Genomic DNA, 6,007 nt, shown 5'->3' with positions numbered 1-6,007 from the left:
ACACCCTGTTGCTGTGCTCTCCTCCGCGGCTTCGAAACTTCCCCCTCCGCCACCCGCAGTCTCCGCCCGCGAAGGGGCTCCTAGTGTGTGGGAACCTTTCCTCCTTCACAGCTCCCTCCCACTGGTGCAGGTCCTGTCCCTATTCTTTTGTCTCTGTTTATACTTTTTTCTTTTGCCCTACCCAGGTACATGGGGAGTTTCTTGCCTTTTGGGAGGTCTGAGGTCTTCTGCCAGCGTTCGGTGGGTGTTCTATAGGAGAAGTTCCACGTGTAGATGTATTTCTGATGTATCTGTGAGGAGGAAGGTGATCCCCGCGTCTTAGTCTTCCGCCATCTTCTCCCCAACTCCCCTGGTCCTCCTTGTGGCGTTTTTAAGAGTGTCCCACAAAGATCCACCTTGTCGAATATCAGGTAAAGTAAACGAACATATTCTAGAGGAAATAATATCCACAGGACCAAAAAAAAAATGCCAGCAGAAAGCCTGCTCTTCCAGGGGATAGCGTGGTGAAATACGGTATGTTTGTAATAGATGTTCTGTTCCCCTGCACAGAGGTGCTTGCTGTACTGCCTGTCACACTCTAAAGAAATATTAGAATGCTTTAGTAAGACATGTACAAAGTTTCAACTAAATACATTAAGTGCAAAAAAAGTTGTTGATATTTACTCAAACGTGGGTGTTTCAATATTCATGTATATAACAAATTGCCGGCCACAGGTGTTAGTTTCTGCAAAAATCCCCTGGTCAATAATGTGTTAATGCAAACTCTTTATTATTCAAATCCTAGCCAGAAGGAATGACAAAGAGCAAAGGGCAAAACATAGAAATAATTCACATGAGACTCTATACACTATGATATTTACAAATTTATGCCATCCTTTACTAGCAAGGAAAATGAAATAAGGCTCTTCTGGTCAAAACAAGAGTAGATTTTCTCATAAGAAGGATGGACTATAATGGGTAAAGAATATCCAATACCTGGCACTACAGGAGGCCTGTAGGAAAATCCCAACTAATACCAAAATGTCATTTATCAATAGCCCCATACAAAATGATCAAAACAAAAATTAAACCAACCTGCATATTAGAAATACATGTCATTTCAAACATGGATCAAACAGGCTCCAAAATGAAAAGAGAAAAATGTTAATTGATTTAAGGCCAAAACAATACCTGTTAATCATTGTGTAGTACTGCTTACAGAGTACTTATAGAATTATCTCACTTCAGTGTTCATTTTTGAATGTAAGTATCCACTTGAGAGATCCCCTTTAAGAATGAGGCACTGATAAAGACAATATAACTCTAAAAATTATTCTTTGTTTTTTTCTGGAATATTATACATGGATTAATTTGTATCAGGCTTTCTCAGATTTCTTACACATATAGGGTTTCTTCCCAGTGGGAGTTTTCACATATAAGAATGAAGGCCAACTGGTTTTCCCCTCATTGCTTACATTCAAGAAGTTTCTATTAAGTATGAGATCTTTCATGCCTTTGAAAGGAACTGGGTTGACTGAAGGCTTTCCTACTTTCTCTGCATTTGTAGGGTTTCCTGCCAGTGTGTATTCTCATGTGCCCTTGAAAGGTAGTGCAATAAATGAAGGCTTTCCCACATTCTGTACATTCATAAGGTTTCTCTCCAGTGTGAGTTTTTTCATGTGTTCAAAAGGATGCGTAACAACTGAAGGCTCTGCCACATTATTTACATTCGTAGGGTTTCTCTCCTGTGTGAGTTCTTTGAAGTATTCGAAATGAACTGGGAAAACTGAATGCTTTCCCACATTCCTTACACTTACAAGGTCCATCTCCAGTGCGTGTTATCATATGTGTTCGAACACTTGAGGGAGAAATGAAGGCTTTCCCAATTCTTTACATTTATAGGGTTTCTCTCCAGTGTGCTTTCTCACATGTCCTTGAAAGGTTGTGCAATGAATGGTTTTCCCACATTCTGTACATCCATGTGGTTTTCCCACATTCTGTACATCCATATGACTTCTCTCCAGTGTGAGTCCTTTCATGTGATCGAAACGAACTGGGACAAATGAAGGCATTCCCACATTCCTTACATTCATAGGGTTTCTCTCCAGTGTGAACTCTTTCATGTATTTGCAAACCTAGAGGAGAACTAAAGGTTTTCTCACATTGTTTACATTCGTATTGTTTCTCTGCAGTGTGAATCCTTTCATGTCTTCAAAAGGAACTGGGACAACTGAGGGCTTTACCACACTGCTTACATTCATAGGGTTTTTCTCCAGTGTGATTTCTTTCATGTGCTTGAAATGAAGTGGAACAACTAAAGGCTTTCCCACATTCCTTCCATTTATAGGGTCCTTCTCCAGTGTGTGTTATTATGTGTCTTTGAAAGGTTGTGAGCCATGTGAAGGCTTTCCACATTCCGTACATTCATAGGATTTCTTTCCAGTGTGAGTCCTTTCATGTCTGTGAACAGATTTGCGGTAACTGAAGGCTTTCCCACATTCCTTGCATTTATATGGCTTCTCCTCATATTCATGATACTCATATGGTTTGTATCCACTGTGAGATCTGATGTGCCTCTTAAGGAATGAATGACGCTTGAAGACTTTCCCACACACATTACATTCACATGGTTTTACTCCAGAAAGAGTTTTCTGGTTCAGATTAAGATTTGGAATCTGGCTGACAATTTCTCCATCTTGATTACCTTCTTTGCTTTCACAGAGATTTTTTTACCATATGACTTCTGTAAAAAATGAGAAATTATTGATTTAACAATTTCACATTAGCAGGGTATTAGAATTACATTTTTATATTTTATAGCAAAAGTGAAGGTTTTTTGCCCTTTCTGAATTTTTTTAGGGTGATTTATACTGAAAACTCTGTAAGAGGGCTTGACATACCTATTATGAAAACAGTAATATTAATATATTGGGTTTCTTGATATTGTTTCCAGAAACACTGGACATCTATGTCACATTTAAGTAAATGTTTTCAGTGAAAAAAAATTAAGGATAACTTTAAAGCTGGGGTTGTTTTATTTGCTAATTTTATTTTATTTATTTTTATTTTTATTTTTATTTATTTATTTTTTTAAACATCTTTATTTGAGTATAACTGTTTTACAATAGTGGGTTAGTTTCTCCTTTACAACAAAGTGAATCAGTTATACATATACATATGTTCCCATAACTCTTCCCTCTTTTGTCACCCTCCCTCCCACCCTCCCTATCCCACCCCTCTAGGTGGTCACTAAGTACAGAGGTGAACTCCCTGTGCTATGCTGTAGCTTCCCACTAGCTATCTAATTTACATTTGGTAGTGTATATATGTCCCTGCCACTCTCTCACATCGTCACAGCTTACCCTTCCCCCTCCCCATATCCTCAAGTCCATGCTCTAGTAGGTCTGTGTTTTATTCCCTCCTACCACTAATCTCTTCATGACATTTTTTTTTTTAGATTCCATATATATGTGTTAGCACGGTATTTGTTTTTGTCTTTCTGACTTACTTCACTCTGTATGACAGATTCCAGGTCTATCCACCTCATTACAAATAACTCAGTTTCATTTCTTTTTATGGCTGAGTAATATTCCATTGTATATATGTGCCACATCTTCCTTATCCATTCATCTGTTGATGGACACTTAGGTTGCTTCCATGTCCTGGCTATCGTAAATAGAGCTGCAATAAACATTTTGGTACATGACTCTTTTTGAATTATGGTTTTCTCAGGGTATATGCCCAGTAGTGGGATTGCTGGGTCATATGGTAGTTCTATTTGTAGTTTTTTAAGGAACCTCCATACTGTTCTCCATAGTGGCTGTATCATTTTACATTCCCACCAGCAGTGCAAGAGTGTTCCCTTTTCTCCACACCCTCTCCAGCATTTATTGTTTCTAGAGTTTTTGATGATGGCCAATCTGACCGGTGTGAGATGGTATCTCATTGTAGTTTTGATTTGCATTTCTCTAATGATTAATGATGTTGAGCATTCTTTCATGTGTTTGTTGGCAATCTGTATATCTTCTTTGGAGAAATGTCTATTTAGTTCTTCTGCCCATTTTTGGATTCGGCTGTTTGTTTTTTTGTTATTGAGCTGCATGAGTTGCTTATAAATTTTGGATATTAATCCTTTGTCAGTTGCTTCATTTGCAAATATTTTCTCCCATTCTGAGGGTTGTCTTTTGGTCTTGTTTATGGTATCCTTTGCTGTGCAAAAGCTTTTAAGTTTCATTAGATCCCATTTGTTTATTTTTGTTTTTATTTCCATTTCTCTAGGAGATGGGTCAAAAAGGATCTTGCTGTGATTGATGTCATAGAGTGTTCTGCCTATGTTTTCCTCTAAGAGTTTGATAGTGTCTGGCCTTACATTTAGGTCTTTAACCCATTTTGAGTTTATTTTTGTGTATGGTGTTAGGGAGTGTTCTAATTTCATACTTCTACAGGTAGCTGTCCAGTTTTCCCAGCACCACTTATTGAAGAGGCTGTCTTTTCTCCAATGTATATTCTTGCCTCCTTTATCAAAGATAAGGTGACCATATGTGTGTGGGTTTATCTCTGGGCTTTCTATCCTGTTCCATTGATCTATATTTCTGTTTTTGTGCCAGTACCATACTGTCTTGATTACTGTGGCCTTGTAGTATAGTCTGAAGTCAGGGAGCCTGATTCCTCCAGCTCCATTTTTCGTTCTCAAGATTGCTTTGGCTATTCGGGGTCTTTTGTGTTTCCATACAAATTGTGAAATTCTTTTTTCTAGTTCTGTAAAAAATGCCAGTGGCAATTTGATAGGGATTGCATTGAATCTGTATATTGCTTTGGGTAATACAGTCATTTTCACTATGTTGATTCTTCCAATCCAAGAACATGGTATATTTCTCCACCTATTTGTATCATCTTTAATTTCTTTCATCAGTGTCTTATACTTTTCTGCATACAAGTCTTTTGTCTCCTTACGTAGGTTTATTCCTAGATATTTTATTCTTTTTGTTGCAATGGTAAATGGGAGTGTTTTCTTAATTTCATTCTCAGATTTTTCATCATTAGTGTATAAGAATGCCAGAGATTTCTGTGCATTAACTTTGTATCCTGCTACTTTACCAAATTCATTGATTAGTTCTAGTAGTTTTCTGGTAGCATCCTTAGTATTCTCTATATATAGTATCATGTCATCTGCAAACAGTGACAGCTTTACTTCTTTTCCAATTTGGATTCCTTTTATTTCTTTATTTTCTCTAATTGCTGTGGCTAGAACTTCCAAAACTATGTTGAATAAGAGTGGTGAGAGTGGGCAACCTTGTCTTGTTCCTGATCTTAGTGGAAATGGTTTCAGTTTTTCACCATTGAGAACAATGCTGGCTGTGGGTTTGTCATATATTGCCTTTATTATATTGAGGAAAGTTCCCTCTATGCCTACTTTCTGCAGGGTTTTTATCATAAATGGGTGTTGAATTTTGTCAAAAGCTTTCTCTGCATCTATTGAGATGATCATATGGTTTTTCTCCTTCAGTTTGTTGATATGGTGTATCACGTTGATTGATTTGCGTATATTGAAGAATCCTTGCATTCCTGGAATAAGCCCCACTTGATCATGGTATGATCCTTTTAATGTGCTGTTGGATTCTGTTTGCTAGTATTTTGTTGAGGATTTTTGCATCTATGTTCATCAGTGATATTGGCCTATAGTTTTCTTTCTTTGTGACGTCTTTGTCTGGTTTTGGTATCAGGGTGATGGTGGCCTCGTAGAATGAGTTTGGGAGTGTTCCTACCTCTGCTATCTTTTGGAAGAGTTTCAGAAGGATAGGTGTTAGCTCTTCTCTAAATGTTTGATAGAATTCACCTGTGAAGCCATCTGGTCCTGGGCTTTTGTTTGTTGGAAGATTTTTAATCACAGTTTCAATTTCAGTGCTTGTGATTGGTCTGTTCATGTTTTCTATTTCTTCCTGGTTCAGTCTTGGCAGGTTGTGCATTTCTAAGAATTTGTCCATTTCTTCCAGGTTGTCCATTTTATTGCCATAGAGTTGCTTGTAGT

The 6,007-nt window shown here is 37.7% G+C and overlaps 1 pseudogene; it reads right to left on the bottom strand.

The window, feature by feature from the left end:
* Positions 1-1,387: 1,387 nt before the first annotated feature.
* On the bottom strand, positions 1,388-2,705 carry LOC131755833 (zinc finger protein 709-like; annotated as a pseudogene).
* Positions 2,706-6,007: the final 3,302 nt, after the last annotated feature.

The sequence above is a fragment of the Kogia breviceps genome, chromosome 4 (assembly GCF_026419965.1).
Source record: "Kogia breviceps isolate mKogBre1 chromosome 4, mKogBre1 haplotype 1, whole genome shotgun sequence".
Lineage (NCBI taxonomy): Eukaryota > Metazoa > Chordata > Mammalia > Artiodactyla > Physeteridae > Kogia > Kogia breviceps.
Note: the sequence above shows the minus strand (reverse complement) of the source record. Positions and strands in the feature narration are given on the sequence as shown.